This window comes from Crassostrea angulata, chromosome 3, assembly GCF_025612915.1.
Source record: "Crassostrea angulata isolate pt1a10 chromosome 3, ASM2561291v2, whole genome shotgun sequence".
Lineage (NCBI taxonomy): Eukaryota > Metazoa > Mollusca > Bivalvia > Ostreida > Ostreidae > Magallana > Magallana angulata.
This window is the reverse complement of record NC_069113.1, coordinates 23,869,511-23,885,184: the sequence shown is the minus strand read 5'-3', so window position 1 is coordinate 23,885,184 and position 15,674 is coordinate 23,869,511. Positions and strand designations below refer to the sequence as shown.

Below are 15,674 nucleotides of genomic sequence, written 5' to 3'. Positions count from 1 at the left end.
GAATCTTCACTATATATACAAGCTTTTGTATAAATATTGGCATTTCTGGTGCAATGGTTCTTGAGAAGAAGATTTTTAAAGACATGCACCCTATACTTATACTTACTGTTTTGCAATTATCTCCCTTTTGAAAAGGGCTGTGCCCTTTATTTTTACAATTTATAACCCCCTTTCCATAAGGATGCTTTGTACCAAATTTGGTTAAATTTGGCCCAGTGGTTTTTGAGAAGAAGTTGAAAATGTGAAAAGTTTACAGACGGACGGACAGACAGACAGACGGACGGACGGACGACGGACAACGGGTGATCAGAAAAGCTCACTTGAACCTTCGGTTCAGGTGAGCTAAAAAGGAAATAAAGTCAGCCAGCGGAATATTAATTTTAGATCAAAATTGAATAAACAACCTATAAAATACAAGATATATAATGACCAGAACAATAATATTCTGCGGGTGTACATTAAGTTTGCACGCTTTACTTTTATAACTGTAGGGTAGGAGCGGGCGTGCAGCGGTACAATGTATGACTTCACACCAACTTTAGTTATTTATAATTATATAGACTTTTAAAATTGCAAAGATCGCTCTCTGAATTTTACACCACATATACTCTCAAATTCGAGAAATGTATATATGCAGACTCCGGAACCAAGGGACAGTCAGTTTCATAACTTCGAATTTCTTAAACGAGGACTGTCTAATTCATTCCCAGAATTCCAATGTACAAAAGCGCAATCGAATTTTCATCCCAACTTAGTTGTAAGTGGGCTGACTAATCAGTTAATATACATTACAAACTCCTCTCTTCAAATTGATTGAAATGGTATGGTCAGGATCTCATACATATGATGCATTTTCATGAAACTGTTTTTTCTTTTACTTTCTGTATAGTTATGACTTTAAAATATTAACAATGGTTTGAAAAAAGTAGCATTGAGGCTGGCTTAGCGCGTTTCAGTACTTTGAGTACTTTGATTATAAAAATCAGATTGAGGGGGAAAGATTTTCTCATATCCCAGACCACATTTCTACCTTAAGTTTTGTTTTAACCAAAGAAATATCATGAATGCGGGCCAGTTTTTGAAATTCAACTTCGGTTTCTAACATTTACATTGGAGGCAGATGTAAAAAAAAAGTTTTATTAGATCAACATACAAATGACTAAAGAAGAATAAATTGTGGTTTATTAACCTTGAATGTGTTGGATAGTAACGTCCCGTCTCCTTTGTCTCACGCCTCTGACGGGCTGGCGTGACGGCTGTGATGCTCTCCTCCATCTCTGTTGTGTTGCCCTGTTCATATAAATGTCGTGGGACTGGATCCTACCAAACTGATGCCTGTGGATCTCTCTCCTGCTTCCATCGTCATAAATTTCCCCCACATCTGGGATGTGTTGGATAGTAACGACCCGTCTCCTTTGCCTCACGCCTCTGACGGGCTGGCGTGACGGCTGTGATGCTTTCCTCCATCTCCGTTGTGTTGCCCTGTTCTTATAAATGTCGTGGGACTGGATCCTACCAAACTGATGCCTGTGGATCTCTCTCCAGCTTCCATCGTCATAAATTTCCCCCACTATCTCGAGTCTAATCCTTGTTCCGGGCAGCAAAGGATAAACGTTGCTTTCTTCGCTCATGTTGAGTGATTAATGCAGACGATCGATTTCAGAGAATGCGTAGGTATTTAACTGGATTTTTGGACAGGTCCCATTCCATGTATGAATGTACTTTAGATTCATCATTTGTATATTCACGGATAACAGGGTTAAAATGTTCCATAAGTTACAAGTAAACAAACCCACAGGTTAGATAGGGTCAAAATCTCCATTGTTTCGTTTAAATATCTCCCCATTCCCCATTCCATCCATTTCATGCGATATACATCCTCAATTTTACACAAAACAACTTATTTGTTTGGATTGCCGAAGGAAAATACATTTAAGTCTTAAGTAATTAAACCTAACCAAATTTCAAGACTGTGTGTGTATGGTGTGTAAATGTGTGTATACGTATCTGTCAAATGATAGTCTGGTAAGTGGTTACTTGCTTAATTTTAATCTTTCATTTACGTTTTGTTTCTTCACAATTTTCCTAGAATACCACATTCGAGTAAAATTACAATAACAACAGTGAACTGTTACGGGCTAGCAACTTTTAACAAACGTCAAGATGTTTTAAAAGCAATACTCTATTATTTGTTTGCAGGACACTCATTTTATACATGAAAATGAACCATTCATTGAATCCCAGTGGGGATACAAAGGCGGGCGGGCGGCTGCCAAAAGGGTACCCTCATTGTACGGATAACTCCTCCTACAGTTCTCCAGAGGTGTGCATATTGCTAGGATTTAGATTTCCAATAATTAATGAAAAAATACCTGCTTTTGAACTTAGTCATTTTTTGGCAAAATATTGCATATAGGGTATCCTTTCACCTTATCCATTTCACTGGATACAGGTTGACATGGATTATGGATACAGTTCACATAAAAGAAAACCCGGTTTGCTGTCACATTGACAGCTTTTCACTTGTTTTGTGAATGTTCCCAAGGGAGGGGGCATAAGTGTTTAACAAACATCTCTTGTTTAGGTTGTGTTAACCCTTTCGCTGCCAACGTAAAAGTTTGAATTGCCAAATATGTAACGTCACAGGTATGACGTTTTCAAAGAGTTATGACGTTACTTGCGGGTTTAATTTCGCGTTCGATGCGTAAAACGCAGAAGCTACGCAAGATGGATATTCTATGGAAAAGTCACCTGAAATATGTCTTGTATTCTCCCATTTCATCATTTTATTACACAAAATATAATTAAAACTTTAATTTGTAAGTTGATATTGAACTTCTACAGAGTGTAGTAAAGATGTGGATTTACAAGTTCTTTTCACCAGATTAATTAAACCCCTTTTTGTGCATTAACAAATAAATGTACATTATGGAAGGGATTGCAATTTTTGTTGCAATTATGTTGCAATTTTTCCGATTTATATTCTAAATCGTTTAGTGCACCTATAAAAGAAAAAAAACATGGGTAAAACTTACCGATATTTTATAACATACTGTAAACGTGGAAATTTTGACGATGTGTTAATTTTGACTATGTTGGCGATTTTTATTTTCTCGTCAAAATTTCCACTCGCCAAACTTCACATCATATATATAGCGTATTAATACCAGAATTTTTTATCGGCATTATCCCGTTAGGACTAGATATATACAAAGTTAATGATTCATTTATGTAAATAGCTATAAAAACACGTAATTAGCATTGAAAAACCCCATAAAATCTAAACAAGCATGTGTTAAATGCAATTATCACTCAATCGTCCCAACATTCTATAATAACTTTGTGTGCGTAATTATCATGCCGTGTTTGACCTACTTTATTACCTCAGACAATATCGTATAGTGAATAAAAACAAAATACAAAGAACAATTCTATTCCATCAAATCTGTACAGTATTTTTTTTCAATCAAAGTAAAATTTTATTAATACCAACGCTTGTAAAAAAAAGTTCGCAAGAAAGATAACTCTAACCTGGCATTATAAGAAATCAAAGATAGATAACTCTTACTCTTATTCAAAAATTCGTCAAAATTAAAACTCGCCAATTGTCTCTTACTAAAATATCGTCAAATTTTGAACTCGTCAATATAACCACGTTTACAGTATTAACATCATGCCAATCATCTTAGTCAATGATTTTATAATATACCAAATATACTCTTGCTTTGTGTCTAGCATGAAGCTTTATAACTCAATATTAAAAATGAAAATTCGCTAATAAAGGGTGGACAAGCACCACCCTTCTTGATCAAACTTATTTACAAATCAGCATGCTAAAAATTAGAACAAATTAACTTTTAACGTGAAAATTGCGCATCAAATACATATGTAAATTCCCAGAAATTGTGTTCACTAAAGAATGTTCTATTTTGCATTCAAAAAATGCTTTAAAATAAATTTCAATCAATTGCTCTACACTATTCCTCCACACACAAATGCTGGTTTAAACAGACAAAGTGAAGGCCTTTCAAACATCTCGTGCACTGAGTTCTGGATCGCCGCCTTTGCCCTGTTGCTCTATCAGAGCATACGACGCAGTCCTTTTCTTGTCTGCCTAATAAATAAAAAAATGATAAAATATGATAAATGAAATATAATAAATATTTTTCACATTGTCAGTCATTATATTCTTTTCCTTATTGTATTCTTTTTTTTATTTCAAATACTGATTCTTTAAACGCACAGTCTGTTGGCAATCATCTTGGATTTGCTCTCTCTCTCTCTCTCTCTCTCTCTCTCTCTCTCTCTCTCTCTCTCTCTCATCTGACTTGTTAATTTTTTATGTCGGAAAATCTATACGTGTATATGTGGTATGAAGAGTGAATGATATTAAGATGTACAAAAAACACCGCTACATGGATCGAGGGGACCAATATCTATTTTTAAGCGCATGCGCTAGCGCTTATTAGGGATGCACCAAATCTCATTATCTTTTTATAAGCGCCACCTAGTGATCATGCTGAGCGACGCTCGAATTCTTAAAATAGCAAGATAATGTTATCCTTAAGTTTCTATCAAGATGCAAGGGTTTGCAAAAGAACGTCGAGTTGTGGGTTTACTTAATCGAGATCAGAACTCAACAAATGGCAAACTTTTACAATATCAGTAAAGTCTTGGATGCATTGGCGATTACACAACTAAACATGCCATGCGACATTCCATGCTGCGCTATTATTAGATGCATGTTGGGTGACCGCTGTGCGATGTAAACAAAGGATGGCCAGTGGTTCGGATCTCGGAGTGTCAAAGCTTCGAACTCCTCCTACAGTTCTCCAGATAGGAAGTTGTTCTTTTGCAGATCAATTATACATATATCAGAGGTGTGCATATTTCTAGGATTTTGATTTCCGATAATTTATCGAAAAAATACCAGCTTTTGAACTTAGTCATTTTTTGGCAAAATATTGCATATAGGGTACCCTCATTGTACGGATAACTCCTCCTACAGTTCTCCAGGTAGGAAGTTGTTCTTTTGCAGATCAATTGTACATATATCAGAGGTGTGCATATTGCTAGGATTTTGATTTCCGATAATTTATCGAAAAAATACCAGCTTTTGAACTTAGTCATTTTTTGGCAAAATATTTCATATAGGGTACCCTCATTGTACGGATAACTCCTCCTACAGTTCTCCAGATAGGAAGTTGTTCTTTTGCATATCAATTGTACATATATCAGAGGTATGCATATTGCTAGGATTTTGATTTCCGATAATTTATCGAAAAAATACCAGCTTTTGAACTTGGTCATTTTTTGGCAAAATAATGCATATAGGGTACCCTCATTGTACGGATAGCTCCTCCTACAGTTCTCCAGATAGGAAGCTGTTCTTTTGCAGATCAATTGTACATATATCAGAGATGTGCACATTGCTAGGATTTTGATTTCCGATAATTTATCGAAAAAATACCAGCTTTTGAACTAGGTCATTTTTTGGCAAAATATTGCATATAGGGTACCCTCATTGTACGGATAACTCCTCCTACAGTTCTCCAGATAGGAAGTTGTTCTTTTGCAGATCAATTGTACATATATCAGAGGTGTGCATATTGCTAGGATTTTGATTTCCAATAATTTATCGAAAAAATACCAGCTTTTGAACTTGGTCATTTTTTGGCAAAATATTGCATATAGGGTACCCTCATTGTACGGATAACTCCTCCTACAGTTCTCCAGATAGGAAGTTGTTCTTTTGCAGATCAATTGTACATATATCAGAGGTGTGCATATTGCTAGGAATTTGATTTCCAATAATTTATCGAAAAAATACCAGCTTTTGAACTTGGTCATTTTTTGGCAAAATATTGCATATAGGGTACCCTCATTGTACGGATAACTCCTCCTACAGTTCTCCAGATAGGAAGTTGTTCTTTTGCAGATCAATTGTACATATATCAGACGTGTGCATATTGCTAGGATTTTGATTTCCGATAATTTATCGAACAAATACCAGCTTTTGAACTCAAATCCTAAGAGAAAAAAAGGACACAGATGGTAACATACTTGCATTGGATCTAATCATTGAAGAAAACAAGGTAAAACTTATAAATATATATTGGCCTAATATGGACACCATTTGTTTTATGAAAATATATAAGAGATATTTTTTTTTAGAATTTGACAATGATTATTTCATATTGTGTGGTGATTTTAATCTAACTCTAAATCCTTCGCTTGATACTTGTAATTACACTGGAATTAATAACCCTAAGGCTCGTAGTAAAGTCTTAGAAATTATGGAAGATTTGCAACTTATCGATTATTATATAGTTCTCAATTCAGATAAAAAAAAGTTTACGCATGGCGCAAGAAAAATCCTTTAAAACAAAGTCGTCTTGATGTTTTCTGATTTCTGATAGTCTTTCAAATTTAGTTGAAAACTGTTCTATTAAACCGGGTTACAGGTCTGATCACTCCGTTGTTTTGCTTGAGATAAAATTTAATCCCCTCACCAAAGGGTGTGGGCTTTGGAAGTTTAACAATTCTCTTTTGTCAGATAAAGAATATGTAATAAAAGTTAAAGAAACTATTAGGTCAGCTAGTAGGCAATATCTAGATAATATAGAGAGTTGTGATTTTCAATGTAAAAGTGGTATTGATTAAAGTCTTTTTTTTTTTTTAGGTATAAATGATGGAAATAAGGGGAGGTGACTATTTATTTCTTATTCAACATATAGAAATAAGGTCAGAAACAACACAGAAAAAAAATCTTGTTCAGGAGATAGAATATATGGAATCAGATTCTACTGTTGATATTAATATTTTGGATGAAAAGAGTGCTCTTGAAAAACTACGCAAGGAAAAGTTGCTCGGACATATGATAAGGTCTCGTGCCCATTGGATGGAGGAAGGCGAAAAACCTTCAAAATATTTTTGCAATTTGGAATCTAGAAATTATATCAAGAAAAAAATAAAATTGAAACTGAGGGTATTAGAAAGGTATATGAACAAGGAAAATTAATAGATTATGTAAAGAAGTACTTTGAAAATTTATATGCAATTGTGGACACAAATTTAGTAAGGATTGATTTACATAATATTATTTTTAATACGCACGATCGCAAATGTCTGTTCCGTCACGGTTTTAACGTTTACTTCGTCAGATTAAAATCTCGCATTACCTAATAAATGCGAGATTTTGTGCATATTTTTTTTACTAGTTTCTAAGGGCAAGCAGAAGACGTATATAACTCGATGATACTGTCGTTTTACGATGGTTCACTATCACTGTGTGTGTTGGAGTAGGCTGTAAAAATGACTCGCAGAAGAAAGGTAGACTTCATAAATACCCAAATATGATTGACAAAAACGGTAATGCGGTTGAGCTTTTACCACTGCCGTCAGCTGTAAAGTATCCAAAACAGAGAAAACCTTGGATAAACTCAGTCAGGCGTGCTGATTTTAATCCCGGTTCTCAAGAATACTGGCAAAGCATTTGTTCAAAACACTTTGTTGATCATGAACCCACGAAAGAATACCCAGTTCCCACTCTCTTTTCCTACAACAACTACAAAATAAAACAACAAAGGACAACTAAAAATAGCAACGTGCCGTAACGAAATCAAGACCAGTCTGTTAACAGGTATAAAATATGAATAATTTATTTTATCACCGAAAACATAGTTTGAAAAGTATATACCGGTAATATATATAGATTTGTTCAAAACAAAATTGAAAAAAAAATCTGACAATATAATTACTGAAATTGGCACAGGAATGTGTATTTTTATTAAAAAAAAATTATCAAAAGGTGATAGAAGCAATAACTTCAAAAGACAGACTATAGCTCTCTTAATGCATGTCAATCTTTTCAAAAAATCAATATTATTCAGATGTATAAACTAAGAAATAGCACCAGGGTCCAAAGACATATGCACAGATATTATTCTACTATTCTGGGTATACATGTCATGTGTTTATTCAATCATGAAATTATAATCTGTAGAACCGTTTACAGTCAATTTTATTCAAAATAGATACATAGGCTACACATGTGCATTCTCCCGAGTTTATCACTCCATCAACATCGAACAAAATCCAGATGTCATATGGGGGAGCATATTGTCTTTCTTTGGTGTACACTTAGCCCGAACATAACGAAACTTATCATCAAGGGCTACCATCTCCACCTGGCTGATGTTTCCATTAGTGTGTATATATAATCTGTAGCTATTGTCATTCTTGTATGACTTTAGGCGATCGTTCGTCCACATACAATTACATTTCAGATAAAATTGAACACCATAACTCTCAATATTCGGGAGACATAATAAGTCATCTTTCCAGCTAAAATTGCTGCGCATAGGATGGGGGTAATCTTTTCCTTCAACCGTGCGTCGTAAGGTTTGACAGCTCACTTCATCTACATAATGATTTGTTTTTGTTGGTATACTTTGTAATTTAGCCTCCCGTGCGATGTCTTAAAGTTCATTCTTTTTGTAACCAGTAGTTTTCACCCCTTTCTGACAAAAAATGCTTAAACTGGGGAAGAGACATCGATGACAAATCAAGCGACGCCATGGTTGTTTACATTGGAGAAGATGCCCAAGGCCGATGAACTTTTTCAGCCTCCTTTTTAGGAGAGTTACACACACGTAGTATTTGCGATCTTGCGTATTACAATTCACCTTAGTTAGAAAATGAGTTGTCAAATGGTCTAGAAGATTTTTTTTTTTTTATAAAAAGAGGTATCAAATGTCATAAAACATATGAAGAACAACAAATCTCCTGGAAGTGATGGGTACACTGCTGAATTCTTTAATTTTTTGGGGGAAAGATATAAAAAAATTTGTTGTGCAGGGTTTGACATTAAGTTTTTGAATTACTAGACCAGTCGGGCTACCTCAGCAATTTTTTACTAGCCCTGACCCTTTTACCACTAGCCCTGACCGATTTTAACAAAATAGACTAAAAGTAACAACAAACACCAAATATTAAAGACTTCTCTGTTTAATTGTATCAGTATATCTTACCAATATAATAAAAAAATATTTTTAAACTCATTTTCAATTTTCAAATTTTAAACTACTTTTATTTCTGTTTGAATATGAATTTCAATTCACAATCACTTTGTTTATCCTTAATGCATGTTTGTAGCCAAGGTAATGGTAAATCATTCAAATTCTGGTCTCCTTGCACGTCCACCACCATCCACCACCATGCCACCATAAATTGAGTACCCTTGCTGCATTATAGTCCATGGGTTCAGGGCCTTGGATGGATACTGCCATTAGAAAATTCAACATGTCTGGGGTGAGCCTTGAACGCCAATCCGATTTTATTCTGGCCATAGCAGAAAAGCCACGCTCACAGATAGCAGAAGACACAGGGATGCAAAGAACAATCTCTGCCAATACTAAGATATTTTTCAGGGTTTCCTTTTGATTGGGATTTGTGAACAGTCTGTGGTAGAAATCCTGGACGCTTGTGTTGTTGCCATCTCTTTTCATTCTAACCTTGAGAGCTGGCCACTCAGTCTGCTTTAGATGGTCTATGTCACATTCAAACCTGTTTAACACATCCGCAAAAAACTCACAGAGAGCTTCTAGTTGGTCTTCACCATACATAGCTACTTCAGCTTCAGTGACAGGCAAGTTTGCAGGGTAAAATATCTGCATGTCCCTCAAAAGATGATTTGTGTCTAAGTCACCTTGTATCCTTTTGTTGATATGATTCAAGACAGACTCAATAAGTATGTTTTGTTTTCTTTTGAACTGATCTGCATTCAATGTAGGTGGCTTTAGTTTGACATCTCGAAATTTATACTCATCATTTTCATGTGCAACACCTTCAAGAAACTTATTCAGGCTTTTACCAGGCCTTTGTTGTAATGCAACAAGCTGGAGATAGGTTGTTTCTAGGGCCTCACTAGCATCAGGCAAGCAACAACCATCTTTTTGAAACTATAGGGAAAGTTTACTAAGAACTGCAAGTACGTTTTTCAGGAAATGCATATAGAAGAGAAGATCGTACTCTTTTAGATGTTTCAATATTAGTTTAGCTCGACTTTGCACATCAACGGTGCCGATTTTCCTCTCCACTGTATTTTCAAAGTGAGTAATAAATACATTGTATTGTCTCAACAAAACATCCAGACAACCACTTAAATGGGGCATCCATCTTGTGCCTTGCAAGTTCACCGGCTTTATCATCTTTTGCTCCATTGCCTCTGATACTAACTTTAGTTCCCTTAAAGCATTTGGACTATAATGATAATGTTTGTGTAGATTAAGGAGAACAGATTTCAAATCAGAGAAAATCCTATTATCTCTCTCTTTAATAGCATCAAGTGCCTCTAGCTCTAACCGATGACAAACATAATGCATTTCCACTAAATTATACTCCATGAAAAGTGTACAAAAATTATTTACAATGTTTTTAATGAAAATGTGGTTGTTCCAATTGCTGTAACCAAATGGAAAACAGATCTAACGGATTATAATGTTGAAGATCTTACTGTATATTACATTTTTAAGATTTGTTTTAAAACTACCAAAGATTCCTCTGTACAATGGCTTCAATTTAGAATTTTACACAAAATTCTTCCAGTTGGATACTACCCTAAAAAATCAATATTAAAACTACTGACAGATGTGGGTTTTGTAAAAATAATGTTGAAACAATAATACATGTTTTTATTTCCTGTGAGAAAATACATACCCTGTGGGGTGAACTTAGTTTATACATTTATAGAAAGACCTTTGAAAGAATTGGATTTAATATGTCTAATAGTATACTTGGTCATTAATTTTATAATTCTGTATATGAAACAATATATTTTTTGTTGTCTTATGTCAAATAAGATTCCATGCTTGATTGGTTTCCTTTGTCACTTAAAACTATAATACAATATTGAAAGATATGCTGCAATACAACCTTGTAAATTACAATATTTTGTAAGCTTATGGGATAGTTGGAAAGGTATCTTTGCTGCTGATATCTAATTTATTTCATTATTATGGATATTTTTTCTATTTCTTTTTTTTTTTTGTACTTAATTTTTTTTCCCATGTAGGCAAGTAACCACAAAATAATACAATTTGGTGTTCAGTCATAAATGTGTATGAGTGTGTGTATGATTAAATGTCTGTTTTGCATGTTTGTTTCTTTAAAAAATAAATAAATTAAAAAATAAATAAATTCAAGGCAGGTTGAGGTCTTACTGTATATCGGGAAATATTCGCCCCCGTTTTATTCTTCCCCATTTCGGCCCCGTTATCTGAGCAAAGGAATTCCAGTGTCTCAAATTGTCTCTCTTTAAACACAAATGTGTCTGAGTGAATTCAAGATTGGGTATACTGTATCCAAGTGAAGAATAGCGAAAATTACACAGGGCAGAGATTACCCTGTATATACTAGATATAAATTGTGACTCCATACGCACATGTAAATGTAATTTAGTGTCTGTCAGATAGGGATATCGATCCTACATAGGGCAGTCTGAGGCGGAGTGTGTATAGGCCAAGTTACAGTCCTTCAATAAGGTTTATAAGATTGGGATGAATAACATCAGAGTATACATGCACCTCTATAATAACAGATTAACTTTTGCAATGTCAATAAAATCATTGTACAAATGATAACATTAGACAAGTTACCCAAAGGCATTACTAATTTTGATCTTTTGCAGTTAGAAATATTGGTGGCCTCTAAAAATACTTGCTCACTTTTGAAATTTTTTTGGATGTGAATAAAATTTATGTAAATGTATAATATGGTGTGAAAAACTTGGTCATGAACATGTAAAAGAAGAAAACGCAGTGCAATTAACAACAACAGTATCAAGACTGTGCTCACCTGAATGACTGGGCACCAAAGCTCTCACATCCTGCAGCCATGTACAGAGATGAAATGGACCAACTGCATGTTTTTTCTGTCTCTGTAAATATGTATTTAATTATTGTTATACTTTCATGTTAAATACTGAAATCTGATTGGTTAAGACGCAGTTCATAATCCGTTCTATTACCCTCAGCGTTAGCAACACACTTAGCAACGGGTAACATTATATAAATAGTGCCTATTTGGGAGGGTAACAGTTGAAATTTACACCCCGAGAAAACCATCTGTAGAATTCACGTTATTCCTATATAAAAGCAGTGAAATTTTCTTTAAAATTAAGACATTCAGTATAACAAAATAAATAGTGCCAGTTGAAATTGAACTGTTACCCTCCCAAACAGGCACTATTTATATAATGGTATTTAATGTTCAATGGTATACATTGTCTTTTTAAATACCAGTATGGGGTATGATCGTCAACATTCAGTTGTTTGAACACAATCTGCAAACGACAATTCCATACCAATCACAATTAAGAATCTACCTTTTGGAAGTGATAAACTAACATTTCAAAATTACTTACTATTATTTGATAAAATTCATTTTTACATAAAAAGTACAAACAGATTTAAGTAAATGTATAGGTAAAAATGTACACATTGTATAAAAATGTATCAAAATGGGTACCACTGACTTTCCTTACACTCCTTTCTTTTCATTTTTTTATTGCTTATTTGTTCTCCCCCTCTCCCTCCCCCTCCCACCCCATCCCCACAAACTTTCCATTTTTTTTCTACTCTGTTATTAATATTTGTTTTGTTTTTATTACATGTTTTTTCTTTTCTTTCTCATTTTTTTCTCTACACTACATATACTTTTATATATTTTCAACCTTAGCAATTAACCATTATTTTTCTATTTTTTTAATTTTCATTTTCCTATCATAAGCTATTTGTTTTCTTTATTTTTTTGCACTGTATCTCCTTCCAATGCTATTTATAATATTAATCTATTATACAAAATTCCATTGCAATATATATGTATATATATATATATATATCGCATATAAAATTATATAATTACTCATATTATACCTTGACTACAGGAGAGAACATAAATAGGCATTGTGCCTGCTGTTCAATCCATTTCAATGTATTTATATACTTGAATGAAATACTTCTTAAATTAAATTAATCACATTCTGCACTTGTAGATAGCTAATTGCTATGTTGCTAAGTTATCATGAATTTGCAAAATCAATTTTCACAGTATTTAATTAGAAGTTTAGTATGTTAATTATATGCACTCAAAGTAAATGGGATAAAATGATATGGAACTTGGTCAATTTTAAATTGCTTTAAACGTGTACGATTACTATTTAGTTAAGATTTTCATTTTTTTTCTTCTGATTCTTGATTAGTTTTGTATTGTAAAACATATGCATATAATTGTTATGCATGGTTTCTTCTCCTGTGTTAATTAATGCATTGAATATTATTAATGCCAGATAATGCCTGGAATGAAAACATTGTGCTGTGGTTTCATTGAAATATTTATTTGGCAGTATTTGGCGACTTAGGGAAACTCATAGTAAGAAGAAAAACTTAAGTAGCTTCAAGGACATTTGGCCCTATCAATGCGTTATCAGATATATTAATGTCCATGAATATTTGATTTTATGAATGAAAAATACAACCGAAAATCAATGGAAATTAGGGCTTTAACAAATGATGATATCACCGTATGATTAATTTTAAGGAGCTTTTAAGTATGTACAACTGAATGGACGGGTCTAATTTAAAAGGGAGAAATTAAGAATAATTGAAAATTTCGTTAAGATGTGAAAATGCTTTAAAATCAACCAATGCAATTAATCGATCGGAACGATGGTAACCTGTTACAAATTTCGCAACTGGTTTATCCCTTTCAAAAAAATCGGACAAAATTTCAGAAAAATGCAACAAGTTATCCGATCCATATTAGAACCTATTTTTTTTAACCTTGAATATCCATCATGTATTAAACGCCTCATTTGATTGGCTAAACAAATCCATATATATCGTAAAACATAAATGCATACGTCACAGTGCGACGCGCGTGCGAAACGTATTAATCTGCTTGACGTTACGTTTAAATTTTGTACGAATTAACATCTTTAAACTAAATAGCGGGCCTTATTTTCTGATTGTAGTAATAGAAAATTAAATTATAAGGAATGAATTTATTTTTTTACCTATGTTGTACGAGTATCACATAATTTAGAACAGTTTACGCTTTTTTAGAAACCGCTCCAAGAATTGGTTTTCATAAATTAAAAACAAAGAGGAGCAACTCTTCAATAACAGGGAAAGGTCATTGATCAGATAACATTCTACTTACATATTGAAATTTAAACATGAAAATAATTTTTAAGTACAATATAGGGCTATATATATACCTCTCCCTCTCTCTTTCCCCTCTCCACTCTCACTATCCCAACTCTTTCTCACCCTCTCCCTTCCCTCACCCACCCCAATCTCTCTCTTTCTCTCACACAAACCCTCCCTACTCTCTCTCTCTCTTACATCCTCCACTCTCTCTCTCTCTCTCTCTCTCTCCACTCTCTCTTTCTCACACCCTCCCCACTCTCTTTCTCACACTCTCACCGTTCTCTCTCTCTCACACACACCCTCCCCAAAATCCGACCTTACAATTTTTGCCCAAATCCCCCCAAACCTAACATTGGGATCTCCCTACAGTGGAGTGTAAAATGAAATAGTCATTGTTATAATTTTCTATGCTATTAAGTTATTTTTCAAAATATTACAAATATTTGTGCTGCTATATAAAGTTTAACAGGAGACCTTCTTGTTACTTAAAGATACTGAAATAAATTCTAACTGGTAAGTTAAGATAATTTCTCATGCGATATAATGTAAAACTAGCGCTTATGAATACACTTTGAAGACGAAAATTTGCAGCACTTAACGGTATCTAAAAAGAAAATGTATAATTCAAATTTGAATAAAATTTAACAGTATGATTGTTAAGACCCTGTAATTGAAATATATCAAAATAAAGAAAATTTAACCATTGGTTTTAGATTGATTAAGGTTAAAGTATGTTTCACGTGGGTTGAAATTGATAAAAATCCTAGATGACGTCATCATATTTGACCTTTGACCTGTTGATATGACCTTGAAATTTGTATGACATAAAGCCTAAAAACTTATGGTGGTTGTTTTCAAATTTGAGGTCTTTACTTTGAAAAGAACACAAGTTATGCATTTTTAAATGATATAAGGCAAAATTGTACAAAAATCATATGAACACCATCCAAATGTATGTTTCAAAATTATCCAAATATGTTGTACTGTATCTCAATTTTTTGGGGACTTGATTAATTGATGATGTGGGATCGGCGCCTGGACACCCCAATCCCTCCTCTTGATGATTAAAGCTTCTTAAATTTACATTGTAAAATTACTAAAAATAGGCTAATTACCCCCCCCCCCCCCCCCAAATTTTTTCACAGAGGTAGAACTTTACTTTTTGCAGAATACCCTGAAAATTCAATCCCTCAGGGTAGGAAACCTCGATAGGTTTCCACGCCGGATGTTTAAAATCCATTTATAATGAACAGTGTACTACAGTAGGGTATCTAACTTAAAACCAAGAGATGACCACAACATCATTTTTTACAGTGGTAGGGTTTTGATAAAAGTAGATAATCCTGAAAGTGACCCATATGTTTTTTTTTACAGCGGTAGTGGTTTACCACTTGTAGATCACCCTAGAAATCTAAACACTCAAATATGAATAATAAATTTGAATTCCGACCTTGAGCACAATAG

General features: G+C 33.8%; 1 pseudogene; it reads right to left on the bottom strand.

Moving 5' to 3' along the window:
- Nucleotides 1-4,027: 4,027 nt before the first annotated feature.
- On the bottom strand, nucleotides 4,028-8,644 carry LOC128176801 (uncharacterized; annotated as a pseudogene).
- Between the last annotated feature and the right edge of the window lie 7,030 nt (nucleotides 8,645-15,674).